General features: G+C 47.2%; 1 pseudogene; it reads left to right on the forward strand.

The window, feature by feature from the left end:
• The first annotated feature begins 12,622 nt into the window (after window positions 1–12,622).
• Window positions 12,623–14,993, forward strand: LOC109747129 (UPF0481 protein At3g47200-like; annotated as a pseudogene).
• Window positions 14,994–16,791: the final 1,798 nt, after the last annotated feature.

The raw sequence follows: 16,791 nt of genomic DNA on the forward strand, positions 1-16,791 counted from the left end.
CAAGGTATTGGGATACCGACGATCGAATCTCGGGCAAGTAACGTACCGATTGACAAAGGGAATTGTATACGGGATTGATTGAATCCTCGACATCGTGGTTCATCCGATGAGATCATCGTGGAACATGTGGGAGCCAACATGGGTATCCAGATCCCGCTGTTGGTTATTGACCGGAGAGTCGTCTCGGTCATGTCTGCATGTCTCCCGAACCCGTAGGGTCTACACACTTAAGGTTCGGTGACGCTAGAGTTGTAGAGATATTAGTATGCGGTTAACCGAAAGTTGTTCGGAGTCCCGGATGAGATCCCGGACGTCACGAGGAGTTCCGAAATGGTCCGGAGGTAAAGATTTATATATGGGAAGTCCTATTTTAGCCACCGGAAAATGTTCGGGATTTTTCGGTATTGTACCGGGAAGGTTCTAGAAGGTTCCGAAGTGGGGCCCACCTGCATGGGGGGACCCACATGAACGTGGGTAGTGGGGGCAAGGCCCCACACCCCTGGTCAAGGCGCACCAAGATCCCACCTTAGAAGGAATAAGATCATATCCCGAAGGGATAAGATCAAGATCCCTAAAAAAGGGGGATAACAATCGGTGGGGAAGGGAAATGATGGGATTTCTTCCCCCACCTTTGCCAACGCCCCAATGGACTTGGAGGGCAAGAAACCAGCCCCCTCCACCCCTATATATAGTGGGGAGGCGCATGGGAGCAGCACCCCAAGCCCCTGGCGCCTCCCTCTCCCTCCCTTGACACCTCTCCCTCTCGCTGAGCTTGGCGAAGCTCTGCCGAGATCCCCGCTGCTTCCACCACCACGCCGTCGTGCTGCTGGATCTCCATCAACCTCTCCCTCCCCTTGCTGGATCAAGAAGGAGGAGACGTCCCCACTCCGTACGTGTGTTGAACGCGGAGGTGCCGTCCGTTCGGCGCTAGGATCATCGGTGATTTGGATCACGATGAGTACGACTCCATCAACCCCATTCACTTGAACGCTTCCGCTCGCGATCTACAAGGGTATGTAGATGCACTCTTTTCCCTCTCGTTGCTAGAAGACTCCATAGATTGTTCTTGGTGATGCGTAGAATTTTTTTAATTTCTGCAACGATCTCCAACAGTGGCATCATGAGCTAGGTCTATGCGTAGTTTCTATGCACGAGTAGAACACAAACTTGTTGTGGGCGTAGATGTTGTCAATTTTCTTGCCACTACTAGTCTTATCTTGTTTCGGCAGCATCGTGGGATGAAGCGGCCCGGACCGACCTTACACGTACGCTTACGTGAGACAGGTTCCACCGACTGACATGCACTAGTTGTATAAGGTGGCTAGCGGGTGTCTGTCTCTCCCACTTTAGTCGGATCGGATTCGATGAAAAGGGTCCTTATGAAGGGTAAATAGAAGTTGGCATATCACGTTGTGGTTTTATGTAGGTAAGAAACGTTCTTGCTAGAAACCTATAGAAGCCACGTAAAAACATGCAACAACAATTAGAGGACGTCTAACTTGTTTTTGCAGCATATGCCTTGTGATGTGATATGGCCAAAAGGATGTGATGAATGAAATATATGTGATGTATGAGATTGATCATGTTCTTGTAATAGGAATCACGACTTGCATGTCGATGAGTATGACAACCGGCAGTAGCCATAGGAGTTGTCTTTATTTTTGTATGACCTGCGTGTCATTGAATAACGCCATGTAAATTACTTTACTTTATTGCTAAACACGTTAGCCATAGAAGTAGAAGTAATTGTTGGCGTGACAACTTCATGAAGACACGATGATGGAGATCATGATGATGGAGATCATGGTGTCATGCCGGTGACGAAGATGATCATGGCGCCCCGAAGATGGAGATCAAAGGAGCAATATGATACTGGCCATATCATGTCACTATTTGATTGCATGTGATGTTTATCATATTTTGCTTCTTATTTGCTTAGTACGACGGTAGTAAGTAAGATGATCCCTTATAATAATTTCAAGAAAGTGTTCCCCCTAACTGTGCGCCGTTGCGAAAGTCCGTTGTTTCGAAGCACCACGTGATGATCGGGTGTGATAGATTCTAACATTCACATACAACGGGTGTAAGATAGATTTACACATGCAAAACACTTAGGTTGACTTGACGAGCCTAGCATGTACAGACATGGCCTCGGAACACAAGAGACTGATAGGTCGAACATGAGTCGTATAGAAGATATGATCAACATGAAGATGTTCACCGATGTTGACTAGTCCGTCTCACGTGATGATCGGACACAGCCTAGTTGACTCGGATCATGTTTCACTTAGATGACTAGAGGGATGTCTATCTGAGTGGGAGTTCATTGAATAATTTGATTAGATGAACTGAATTATCATGAACTTAGTCTAAAATCTTTACAATATGTCTTGTAGATCAAATGGCCCACGCTAATGTTGCCCTCAACTTCAACGCGTTCCTAGAGAAAACCAAACTGAAAGATGATGGCAGCAACTATACGGACTGGGTCCGGAACCTGAGGATCATCCTCATAGCTGCCAAGAAAGATTATGTCCTGGAAGCACCGCTAGGTGACGCACCCATCCCAGAGAACCAAGACGTTATGAACGCTTGGCAGCAGCGTGCTGATGATTACTCCCTCGTTCAGTGTGGCATGCTTTACAGCTTAGAACCGGGGCTCCAAAAGCGTTTTGAGCAACACGGAGCATATGAGATGTTCAAAGAGCTGAAAATGGTTTTCCAAGCTCATGCCCGGGTCGAGAGATATGAAATCTCCGACAAGTTCTTCAGTTGTAAGATGGAGGAAAATAGTTCTGTCAGTGAGCACATACTCAAAATGTCTGGGTTACACAACCGCTTGACTCAGCTGGGAGTTAATCTCCCGGATGACGCGGTCATTGACAGAATCCTTCAGTCGCTTCCACCGAGCTACAAGAGCTTTGTGATGAACTTCAATATGCAGGGGATGGAAAAGACCATTCCTGAGGTATATTCAATGCTGAAATCAGCGGAGGTGGAGATCAAAAAGGAACATCAAGTGTTGATGGTGAATAAAACCACTAAGTTCAAGAAAGGCAAGGGTAAGAAGAACTTCAAGAAGGACGGCAAGGGAGTTGCCGCGCCCGGTAAGCCAGTTGCCGGGAAGAAGCCAAAGAATGGACCCAAGCCTGAGACTGAGTGCTTTTATTGCAAGGGAAGTGGTCACTGGAAGCGGAACTTCCCCAAGTACTTGGCGGACAAGAAGGCCGGCAACACCAAAGGTATATGTGATATACATGTTATTGATGTGTACCTTACCAGCACTCGTAGTAGCTCCTGGGTATTTGATACCGGTGCGGTTGCTCATATTTGTAACTCAAAGCAGGAGCTGCGGAATAAACGGAGACTGGCAAAGGACGAGGTGACGATGCGCGTCGGGAATGGTTCCAAGGTCGATGTGATCGCCGTCGGCACGCTACCTCTACATTTACCTACGGGATTAGTTTTAAACCTCAATAATTGTTATTTAGTGCCAGCTTTGAGCATGAACATTGTATCAGGATCTCGTTTAATTCGAGATGGCTACTCATTTAAATCCGAGAATAATGGTTGTTCTATTTATATGAGAGATATGTTTTATGGTCATGCCCCGCTGGTTAATGGTTTATTCTTAATGAATCTCGAACGTAGTGTTACACATATTCATAGTGTGAATACCAAAAGATGTAAGGTTGATAATGATAGTCCCACATACTTGTGGCACTGCCGTCTTGGTCACATTGGTGTCAAACGCATGAAGGAGCTCCATGCAGATGGACTTTTGGAGTCTCTTGATTACGAATCATTTGACACGTGCGAACCATGCCTCATGGGTAAGATGACCAAGACTCCGTTCTCCGGAACAATGGAGCGAGCAACCAACTTATTGGAAATCATACATACTGATGTGTGCGGTCCAATGAGTGTTGAGGCTCGCGGTGGCTATCGTTATGTTCTCACTCTCACTGATGACTCGAGTAGATATGGGTATGTCTACCTAATGAAACACAAGTCTGTGACCTTTGAAAAGTTCAAGGAATTTCAGAGTGAGGTTGAGAATCAACGTGACAGAAAAATAAAGTTCTTCCGATCAGATCGTGGAGGCGAATATTTGAGTCACGAATTTGGCACACACTTAAGGAAATGTGGAATAGTTTCACAACTCACGCCGCCTGGAACACCTCATCGAAATGGTGTGTCCGACCGTCGTAATCGCACTCTATTGGATATGGTGCGATCTATGATGTCTCTTACCGATCTACCGCTCTCATTTTGGGGCTATGCTTTAGAGACTGCCGCATTCACTTTAAATAGGGCTCCGTCGAAATCCGTTGAGACGACACCGTATGAATTATGGTTTGGGAAGAAACCTAAGCTGTCGTTTCTAAAAGTTTGGGGATGCGATGCTTATGTCAAGAAACTTCAACCTGAAAAGCTCGAACCCAAGTCGGAAAAATGCGTCTTCATAGGATACCCTAAGGAAACCATTGGGTATACCTTCTACCTCAGATCCGAAGGCAAGATCTTTGTTGCCAAGAACGGGTCCTTTCTGGAGACAGAGTTTCTCTCGAAAGAAGTAAGTGGGAGGAAAGTGGAACTTGATGAAGTACTACCTCTTGAACCGGAAAGTAGCGCAGCTCAGGAAGATGTTCCTGTGGTGCCTGCACCGACTAGAGAGGAAGTTAATGATGATGATGATCAAGGTACTTCGGATCAAGCTCCTACTGAACTTCGTAGGTCCACAAGGACACGTTCCGCGCCAGAGTGGTATGGCAACCCTGTCATGGAAATCATGTTGTTAGACAACGGTGAACCTTCGAACTATGAAGAAGCACTGGCGGGCCCAGATTCCAACAAATGGCTTGAAGCCATGCAATCCGAGATAGGATCCATGTATGAAAACAAAGTGTGGACTTTGACAGACTTGCCCGATGATCGGCGAGCGATAGAAAACAAATGGATCTTTAAGAAGAAGACAGACGCGGATGGTAATGTTACCATCTATAAAGCTCGACTTGTCGCTAAGGGTTATCGACAAGTTCAAGGGGTTGACTACGATGAGACTTTCTCACCCGTGGCGAAGCTGAAGTCCGTCCGAATCATGTTAGCAATTGCCGCATACTATGATTATGAGATATGGCAAATGGACGTCAAAACGGCATTCCTTAACGGCTTTCTTAAGGAAGAATTGTATATGATGCAGTCGGAAGGTTTTGTCGATCCTAAGAATGCTAACAAGGTATGCAAGCTCCAGCGCTCCATCTATGGGCTGGTGCAAGCATCTCGGAGTTGGAACATTCGATTTGATGAGATGATCAAAGCGTTTGGGTTTACACAGACTTATGGAGAAGCCTGTGTTTACAAGAAAGTGAGTGGGAGCTCTGTAGCATTTCTCATATTATATGTGGATGACATACTGTTGATGGGAAATGATATAGAATTCTTGGGAAGCATAAAGGCCTACTTGAACAAGTGTTTTTCAATGAAGGACCTTGGAGAAGCTGCTTATATATTAGGCATCAAGATCTATAGAGATAGATCAAGACGCCTCATTGGTCTTTCACAAAATACGTACCTTGACAAGATATTGAAGAAGTTCAATATGGATCAGTCCAAGAAGGGGTTCTTGCCTGTATTGCAAGGTGTGCAATTGAGCACGGCTCAATGCCTGACCACGGCAGAAGATAGAGAAAAGATGAGTGCCGTCCCCTATGCCTCGGCCATAGGGTCTATTATGTATGCCATGCTGTGTACCAGACCTGATGTAAACCTTGCCATAAGTTTGGTAGGAAGGTACCAGAGTAATCCTGGCATGGAACACTGGACAGCGGTCAAGAATATCCTAAAGTACCTGAAGAGGACTAAGGATATGTTTCTCGTTTATGGAGGTGACGAAGAGCTCGTCGTAAAGGGTTACGTCGATGCTAGTTTCGACACAGATTTGGATGACTCTAAGTCACAAACCGGATACGTGTATATTTTGAATGGTGGGGTAGTAAGCTGGTGCAGTTGCAAGCAAAGCATTGTGGCGGGATCTACATGTGAAGCGGAATACACGGCGGCCTCAGAGGCAGCACAAGAAGCAATCTGGGTGAAGGAGTTCATTACCAACCTAGGAGTTATTCCCAATGCATCGGGCCCGATGACTCTCTTCTGTGACAACACTGGAGCTATTGCCCTTGCCAAGGAGCCCAGGTTTCATAGGAAGACCAGGCATATCAAGCGTCGCTTCAACTCCATTCATGAAAATGTTCAAAATGGAGACATAGATATTTGTAAAGTACATACGGACCTGAATGTAGCAGATCTGTTGACTAAACCTCTCCCTAGAGCAAAACATGATCAACACCAGAACTCTATGGGTGTTCGATTCATCACAATGTAACTAGATTATTGACTCTAGTGCAAGTGGGAGACTGTTGGAAATATGCCCTAGAGGCAATAATAAAATGGTTATTATTATATTTCCTTGTTCATGATAATTGTCTATTGTTCATGCTATAATTGTGTTATCCGGAAATCGTAATACATGTGTGAATACATAGACCACAACATGTCCCTAGTGAGCCTCTAGTTGACTAGCTCGTTGATCAACAGATAGTCATGGTTTCCTGACTATGGACATTGGATGTCATTGATAACGGGATCCCATCATTAGGAGAATGATGTGATGGACAAGACCCAATCCTAAGCATAGCACAAGATCGTGTAGTTCGTTTGCTAGAGCTTTTCCAAATGTCAAGTATCATTTCCTTAGACCATGAGATTGTGCAACTCCCGGATACCATAGGAGTGCTTTGGGTGTGCCAAACGTCACAACGTAACTGGGTGGCTATAAAGGTGCACTACGGGTATCTCCGAAAGTGTCTGTTGGGTTGGCACGAATCGAGACTGGGATTTGTCACTCCGTATGACAGAGAGGTATCTTTGGGCCCACTCGGTAATGCATCATCATAATGAGCTCAATGTGACCAAGTGTTTGGTCACGGGATCATGCATTACGGTACGAGTAAAGTGACTTGCCGGTAACGAGATTGAACAAGGTATTGGGATACCGACGATCGAATCTCGGGCAAGTAACGTACCGTTTGACAAAGGGAATTGTATACGGGATTGATTGAATCCTCGACATCGTGGTTCATCCGATGAGATCATCGTGGAACATGTGGGAGCCAACATGGGTATCCAGATCCCGCTGTTGGTTATTGACCGGAGAGTCGTCTCGGTCATGTCTGCATGTCTCCCGAACCCGTAGGGTCTACACACTTAAGGTTCGGTGACGCTAGAGTTGTAGAGATATTAGTATGCGGTTAACCGAAAGTTGTTCGGAGTCCCGGATGAGATCCCGGACGTCACGAGGAGTTCCGGAATGGTCCGGAGGTAAAGATTTATATATGGGAAGTCCTATTTTGGCCACCGGAAAATGTTCGGGATTTTTTGGTATTGTACCGGGAAGGTTCTAGAAGGTTCCAAAGTGGGGCCCACCTGCATGGGGGGACCCACATGAACGTGGGTAGTGGGGGCAAGGCCCCACACCCCTGGTCAAGGCGCACCAAGATACCACCTTAGAAGGAATAAGATCATATCCCGAAGGGATAAGATCAAGATCTCTAAAAAAGGGGGATAACAATCGGTGGGGAAGGGAAATGATGGGATTTCTTTCCCCCACCTTTGCCAACGCCCCAATGGACTTGGAGGGCAAGAAACCAGCCCCCTCCACCCCTATATATAGTGGGGAGGCGCATGGGAGCAGCACCCCAAGCCCCTGGCGCCTCCCTCTCCCTCCCGTGACACCTCTCCCTCTCGCTGAGCTTGGCGAAGCCCTGCCGAGATCCCCGCTGCTTCCACCACCACGCCGTCGTGCTGCTGGATCTCCATCAACCTCTCCCTCCCCTTTCTGGATCAAGAAGGAGGAGACGTCCCCACTCCGTACGTGTGTTGAACGCGGAGGTGCCGTCCGTTTGGCACTAGGATCATCGGTGATTTGGATCACGACGAGTACGACTCCATCAACCCCGTTCACTTGAACGCTTCCGCTCGCGATCTATAAGGGTATGTAGATGCACTCTTTTCCCTCTCGTTTCTAGAAGACTCCATAGATTGTTCTTGGTGATGCGTAGAATTTTTTTAATTTCTACAACGATCTCCAACACTTCCCCCCTTGCAGCATCATTGGGCACATCGTCTGGTTCCTCTTGATCTTCAGCAGCTTCCCCCGTTGCAGCATCACCGTATTCAGGGGGCACATAGTTGTCATCATCCTCTTCTTCTTCGCCGTCTTCCATCATAACCCCTATTTCTCTGTGCCTCATCCAAACATTATAGTGTGGCATGAAACCCTTGTAAAGCAGGTGGGTGTGAAGGATTTTCCGGTCAGAGTAAGACTTCGTATTCCCACATGTAGGGCATGGACAACACATAAAACCATTCTGCTTGTTTGCCTCAGCCACTTCGAGAAAATCATGCACGCCCTTAATATACTCGGAGGTGTGTCTGTCACCGTACATCCATTGCCGGTTCATCTGCGTGCATTATATATAATTAAGTGTGTCAAAAACCATTACAGAACATCATGAATAGATAATTAAGTGACCAAATTAATAGAAGTTCATCATCACATTAAAACCAAAGTACATACATAGTTCTCATCTAACAACATATATATAGCTCTCCAGAGCATCTAACTAATTAAACCATACATTGAAACTATGTAAAACATTTCAATGCGAAAACAAATGCGATCATAATCGCAACCGAGGTAACAATTGATCCAACGGCATAATGATACCAAGCCTCGGTATGAATGGCATATTTTCTAATCTTTCTAATCTTCAAGCGCATTGCATCCATCTTGATCTTGTGATCATCCGCAACATGCAACTCCAATATCATCTTCTCCTCCTTAATTTTTTTTATTTTATCCTTCAAGTAATTGTTTTCTTCTTCAACTAAATTTAACCTCTCGACAATAGGGTCGGTTGGAATTTCCGGTTCAACCACCTCCTAGATAAATAAAATCTATGTTACGTTGGTCGGCATATTTGTCATAAACAATAAATGAACCAAATAGTTATAAAAAGATAATATATACCACATCCGAATCATAGACAGGACGAGGGCCGACGGGGGCGGATACCAAAACCATCGCACTATGTAATAAGAAGGAATAATAAAAGTAACAAAATTAGACAAGTATCTATCTAAAGTAAGAACTTTTTTCTTTCATAAAGAAGATAAGAACAAGAGGCTCACCACGGTGGTGCTGGCGACGAGATCGGCGCGGGCGATCGACGGCGGTGAAGACGGGGACGGGACGTGACGGACCGCTAAACCTAGACAAATCTCGGGGAAAATGGAGCACGGAGGTCGAGTTTCGAGAGGAGAAAGATTAACTAGTGTGGCTCAGACATTTCATCGAACACCTCATGTGCATAGGAGGTGAGCTAGAGCACCCAAATGCCCTCCCCTCGCCAGCCAGAAAAATCAGAGCACTGTGGAGTGCTCTGCTGTGGCGATGGGGTATATATAGGCAACTAATTGGTCCCGGTTCGTGGCACCAACCGGGACTAAAGGGGGGCATTGGTCCCGGTTGGTGCCACGAACCGGTACGCATGCCCCCCTTTAGTCCCGGTTGGTGGCACCAACCGGGACCAAAGGCCTTGTACTGCCCCGCGTCAAAAGTTTAGTCCCACCTTGCTAGTTGAGAGAGCTCGAGAGTGGTTTATAAGCGCTGCTGCGCCCACCCTCTCGAGCTCCTCTCAACTGCAGGCTTTCGGGCCTAACCGTTCTCTTTGCCCGTGGGGCATACTGGGCCTTCTGCGGGCCTGAATCCTGGCCCATGGATGGGTTTCAAGTCGTATTCAGGCCGTGGTGGCCTAGTAGGTGGCATAATTTTTTTCCCTGTTTTTTGTTTTCTCTTTTGCTTTATTTATTTTGTTTCTACTTACAACAAAAAACTTATTTATTTTATTCCATTTTGTTTCTAATTACTTATGTATTTTACTTTATTTATTTTATTTTTATTTATTTTACTGCTGCTATTTTTATTTATTTTATTAAGGTTTATTTATTTTATTTACTATAGTTTATTTTATTTTATTTTATTAAGGTTTATTTATTTTTATTTATTTTATTAAGGTTTATTTATTTTATTTACTATAAAAAAATGAACATAGATGCGCCTATAGAGAAAATTCAACCTAAATTCATAATAAATTTCTATGAAATTCAAAAAAATTTACTCTGAATTTAGGTCAAATTCCCTGTATAAGGGCATCTATTTTCACTTTGAGAGGAGCTCAACAAGGCAGAGAGGGACGAGCTTATAAACCGGTGTGAGCGCCCTTCGATTGGCGAGGTGGGACTAAACTCTGACCGCAACTAGGACCAACCCTTTAGTCCCGGTTTGTGGTATGAACCGGGACTAAAGGGTGAGCCTCTGGTCCCGGTTCAAGCCACCAACCGAGACCAATGGTGGTGGGCCAGGAGCGAGGCACATTGGTCCCGGTTTGTCCCACCAACCGGGACCAAAGGGGCCGGACGAACCGGGACCAATGCCCCCACGAGGCCCGGCAGGCCCCTGGCCGCACGAACCGGGACCAATGCTCACATTAGTCCCGGTTCGTGACTGAACCGGGACTAATGTGAATATTGCCCTGTGACCAAAGCCCAGTTTTCTACTAGTGGGATCCTCTCATGGATATTGATTGTATCTTGGATTTGTGTAAGCATTGGTTCTCACTCGCTCTTTGTTCTTTGCAAAATCTCTCTTGATAATACGGCTTCCATATAACTCAATCATAAACACAAAAGATATCCGACCACTTTTACTTCATTTCTATCAGACTAAAAATAGGTTCATGCACCCATGAATATTGTTGCCCCCCAGTTACTTCTTACGAACATAAAAACCCACAGGGTGGGTGGGTGGGGGGGGGGGGCGCAAAACATGTCGTTTCATAATGTTGTAAGTCATATATGTAATGTGTAATCACTCGAATATGTGTGTTGTGTGTAGGTGATATGGCCACAAAGGGCGGTTAGTTCTGCCTAATTTCCAACTGAATCTGGGGTAGTTTGTGGCAAAGCAGGCATGGCTAGCAATCTATTCGAGCCGGTCAAACACCATGAAATCATTATAGAGAGATACATACCTTCGGGGGTGGTTGTAAGCACGCCCTTGGTGGTTCTTGCCATGTCGTTGGGCATGTATTACTATTGGGTCTATCTCTCTTTTTCCTTTAGTTGACTTTGTGGACTACTCAAACTATTTCTTTTGCTTAATAAAGATGGTTGTGTGCATAGTGATGATGTTGAGGTCGAGGCACTCCACATTTTTGAAATAAAAATCAATTACTATCGGGTAAACCGCTAGCAGTTCAAGTGTAACGCGTGGGATGAAAAATAGTCCACGTGCGATAGTTTCATCTCTTATGATTGCTTTAGGAAAATCCGCATCGGTGAGCCACATCATTCATCTGGAAGTCACCGTCATGCACCACCTATCACATGCGGTTTTCCAGCGCACCGATGTGAATCGAGTGATTATTGGCATATGTCATTATTTGGTGCTAAAGTGGTCAGATGACGCATCAAAGATGACGTTGTGGTAGTAAGGTGGATTAACTAGCTTTTTTTTAGAAAAGGAGGATGACCCCCGGCCTCTGCATCTGGGAGATGCATACGGCCACTTTATTAATTATTCTCGAGGACCTTACAAAGTATTACAAACAATATACCTGAATCCACCATCTTGGCAATATATGCCGCTACTCTTATCCATATGATGAAGGGATGCTAGCTGGGCCACATACCCAAACCACTCACCTAAACCTAACATCAAAAGCCGGAAGCCCCAGCCGAGCCACATACTGGGTCTGGGGCACAATCCGGTCAGACGCACTCTTGTGCCGTTGCCGCCATCTTCCACCGGGCCGTCTTCAGATTATATTGAGTCTTCTACCTTGTGAAGGCCACTTCTGCCATCGACGTCACCATGACGCCAGACAGCTACCTCCTCCTGCGCGAGTCCATCTCCGCGCATCGGACGCCGAGCCTCCACAGCACCATGCCGCCGATCTCCGCCGCCATCAATGAGTGAGATGAAGTACCGCTCCACCACGGCAAGTACAAGGTGAGGAAGGGCGAGGTCGCCGTCGGAGACACGGCCGGAAGATAAGCACCGCAGTCACGAGACATGCCCGGAGCTGCGACGCGGTAGATCAGACGGGCCGCCACCAGGATCCAGGCAAGCTCGCCATGCACGCCCAGCATCCCCATTCCCAAGTCGGCGCCTTCAAGAAGGTGACGACGCTGTGGCGCCGCCGCCGCTTAACCACCAGGGCTAGGGTTTTCACCTGGGCACAGGGGAAGGGGGGAGGCAAGGGAGGTTTAGCCTCGGCGCCGCCACCAAGGAGGGAATGGCGTCCGGGACGCCATCGACGCCGTGACCGCCACCGGCCAAGGGTTTCCCCCGGCCAAGCACCCTGCCGCCACCTCCGAACCAGCCACAACGTCAGCAGGCGCGTGCACGCTGGAGATCCAGGCCGGCCGGAGGTCATGCATCACGAGCGGACCAGATCGCCTCCGAACTGACGAGGGGAGCCCGGGGCCTCCCCGCGCCATGACCAGCGCCCACCGGGACCTCGCTGCCCGCGCAGCCGAGGAGATCCGGCCTACCTCACCGACGAGCACTCCCCGGCGCCGGAGGAGCGCCGTCCGCACCAGCGAGGCCGCCGCCTCAGATCCAATCTCCTCCGCGAAGAACGCCGCCGCCACCGGCCCGTGCGCTCCACGCCGCCACCGGCCAGCAGGCCGCGCCGCCCCGCACCTAGCGCGCGCCACGACGCGCCGGCCGCCGAGCCACCGCCGCGCCCGAAGCGAATGGCGCGCGCGGAGGAGCGACGCACCGCCGCCGCCGCCACACGAGCCCCCAACTCGAAGACGAGCCGCTCCGGCGCGCTAGAGCCCCGCCGCCGCCGGATCCGCGCGGGGCTTTGCCCGGCAGAGGCTTTAGCATTGTGTTAATTATACAAGGGCAGTAGCGATGCCACCTCCATGAAGTTAAGCATAGTGGTACGTACATGGCCTTAGTTTGGCTCTGCCAGAAGCATCCTGCTATTTCCTTTTGGTAAAGCCTGGTTTAATAGTAGTACAAAACATCCTTCCAGCCAATGCTTTCTGCAAAACACGCTAGACTAAATGAAGTCAAGCATAATTCTGGTGTAATTAAGTTCCTTTGCACCTAACGTTGTGCCTAACTCTAGGGGACAAGGCAAGTGACACCGTCCTATAATAATATATAATTCATTATGTATATATATCATGTCCCTATAACCGGCCTGCGTAAGTAAGGTATAATCCCGTGATAATGCAGCAAAAAGGAATATGTTCCTCTTATGTCTTCCCCTACATATACTTCACTTGGTTGCAGGATGTCGTCATCGTGGGTGGTGGATGTCGACTGCCCTGAGCCGCAGGCGAACATGGAGGGATGGGTGATGGACATGGAGAAGAAGCTGGAGGACGCGGAGCCGCCGGCGAAGGTGCTGAGATGGCCGAAGCACGGCATCTTCCGCGTCCCGCTGCGCTTCAAGATGAAGACGGTTGATGGCATGTATTTTCTTTACGGGAAAATGTAATGGCACCGCGAGCAGCGTATTCAAGCTGCAGACAGTGTCTCTCGGCCCATTTCACCACGATGACAAGGACCTGAAACCCATGGAGGAGCACAAGCTGAGAGCCGTCCATCATCTCCTCAGTCGGGACCATGCTGGTCGGGCCAGCAAGCTGACCCTTGGCGGGCTCGTCGCCGCCGTGGAGAAGGTGGCCGACGAGCTGGAGGATGCCTACATGGACCTGGGCGATGAGTGGCAGGGTGAGAAGAGGGGCAAATTCCTTGAGATGATGATCACGGACGGCTGCTTTCTGCTGGAGGTGATGAGGACTGTTGCAGGGAAGGAGTCTATTCCCAAGGACTACGCTCATGGCGACCCTATCTTCAGCTGGTACGGCATCCAGCACATCAAGCCCTTCATCCAGCGTGACATGCTCATGGTCGAGAACCAGCTGCCACTGAGGTTGCTCGAGACGATCGTCGCCATGGAGGATGGCACATGTCCGGTACGTTGGTTACTGACTGCTAACGTATACTCGTATCTATCATTGCGACACTCTGTACATTCGATACAGACACCTATTCTGACAGGCCGCTTAATTTGCCTATGTATGGACATAAATGATGATGCATGCATGCATGCAGAGCGTGGCTTCGATAAACTCCATGGTGCTCAAGTTCCTCGAAAGGGAAGATGCCCCGGAAGGGACCGGCTTGGGACTCAAGGACACAAGTCAGATCAAGAGTAACAGAAAGGTTCTTCACAGAGGCAACAAAGGACGTCAGGGTCGTTCGCCCGGAGAGTGTGGTGCCCCGATCCGCCTGGAAGCTGTCGGAGGCAGGAATCCAGTTCCTGCCTAGCAAGACGAGCTGCCTCGACAACATAGAGCTCTACATGCCCAAGGTCGAGATGGACGACTCCACCACCTACAGGATCCACAACATGATGGCGTTCGAGGCGATGCACGTCGGCACTGGCAATGACGTGACGACATACGTGTTGTTCGTCAAGGACCTCATCAACTCTGCCGACGACGTGCAACTACTGGAGAGGAAGGGGATCCTGGAGCACGACCTCGCTGACGACGACAATGCTGTGGTGAGGCTCTTCAACAGCCTCACCAGAGACGTCTCCAAGAATTGGAAGAGTCAGCTGTGCCAGGTGCGTCAGGACGTGGATCACCATTACCGCAACAACCATTTGCGTGTCTTTCTCTACGGGGCGTGGTCAAACCTCAGGAACAAGTACTTCAAGAGCCTGTGGACACTCCTCGCCCTTGTCACCGCAATCCTGCTCGTCGTTGGAGATATCGTGCAAGCCGTGTATGCAGTCATATCCTATGATCCTAACGAGAAGGGCAAGCCCAAAATGAATTAACCTGATATTTTTTTTGCAAGGAATAAAAAGTGGAAGAGAAGTTGAAGAATTGTGCACAACTCAAGAAAATATATCTCTCTCCCTCTTTCTCTCCCATCGTGTGTTTGAAATGCCAAATAATGTATATTTATGTGTGTGTGTTTTTTTTTGAAAAGAATCGAGCAATGCACACAATCATTTGTTTAATCAAACATAGTGTAAAAATCGAGTACCATCTCAAGTATGTGAACAAAGGTGAAAAAGTATAAAAGCCGCCATAACCGATAAAAATAGGACACAATACCTAAAAACACCAATGCATCGTGATGATGTAAAGGTTGGGGGCACTCCTCTTTTCAAACAAAGAAACGTATTGCTATCTGGTGGACCACTAGTACGGTTCATGTATAATGCATTGGTTAAAAAATGGGTCCACGTGTGATAGTTTCATATCTAACGAGTGCTTGAACAGAAACATCTTGCACTACAAAAAAATTCCGACTTTTTTGAACTTTTTTTATTTCAAATTGGGATACTGTTCACCGGGCTCTGCCTTGAATTATCAATAAACAAAAGCTTGTTCACAAAATGCTCAAGTACTATATAGCCGGAACATTAGCTTTTCCACATCGAAACATGGGAGGCACTGAACATGCAACTTCCATCACATAAAAAGGCTCAAGTGGTCAAGCACACTTAGTGGAAGATTGATGTAACAGAGAGCAACACAGGTTAACTGAGACCAGCAGCATGGAACTCGAGTAATCCCACTAAAAATGCTAGTGTTTCAGACTAGCTAAGCATGCTACTGTTTCATATTAGCTACTGGTTCAAACAATGCTGCTTGCAAAATCAAAGACCATAAGTTAAAAAATTAGCCATTGGTTCAGACTTATGTTGCTTTATCGATACATCAGACTTACTAAATTAATAACTTAAGCTCTTACACCTTTTCTCCATTAGACCACCCTGCTTGGACCTGCACATTAAAAATGTTGCGTAACCAAGTTATGAGACCAAAGTGGGAAACTAGTATCATATATCTGGGGAAAAGAGACCAAGCCTAAGCTAAGCTCACAAATCAAGGTAAAAGCCTAAGCCACTGCCACTCCTCACACCTTCAATAACCATCGAGTACATGATCATGCTTGTCCATGACAAGGCGAGACCAAGCAACAACTATCTCCAATGTAGAGCGGTCAACTGAGCATCTACAACTATTTGTCTGACACTGCTGGATAGGAAATTCGACATGATATTTTCAAACAATATTGAGTCCGGATGAAAGAACATGTGGTGCCCCCATGTTTGGTTTTGGTAATTGATGACAATCTCTATGGACTAATGGTTGCCTTGAGTTATATTTGAAGGATTTATCCATAGGCATTTCTTGAAGTCCATGTGTTGGTTTCAAGGAGTTTATGTGGTGACCAAGGTGTTATTAAGGAATTATCCAAAGATTGGTCATGTGAGAGTAGAGCTTATTGCAAGCATGTTTTGAAGAAGAAGATTGTGTGATCATTCATGTTTATCTTCAAGACATCATCCAAATGAAGAGAGTTGGAAAGATTCATGGTTGATCAAGACTAAGTCAAGAGTGAATCAACTTGATCAACTCACAAAGGGTAGAAGATGTACCGAGAGGGATCAAGCGATCCCATGGTGTGGTTGCGGTGTGCAAGTTCAAGTGAAGCATCATGAAGAGATCAAATGTTTGAAGCTTGCCGTCCATTGTGGTGACAATGGACTTGTGAAGATGTTGCGGTGTGCAAGCTCAAGTGAAGCATCATGAAGAGATCAAATGCTTGAAGCTTGCCGT

The sequence above is a fragment of the Aegilops tauschii genome, chromosome 2, assembly GCF_002575655.3.
Source record: "Aegilops tauschii subsp. strangulata cultivar AL8/78 chromosome 2, Aet v6.0, whole genome shotgun sequence".
Lineage (NCBI taxonomy): Eukaryota > Viridiplantae > Streptophyta > Magnoliopsida > Poales > Poaceae > Aegilops > Aegilops tauschii.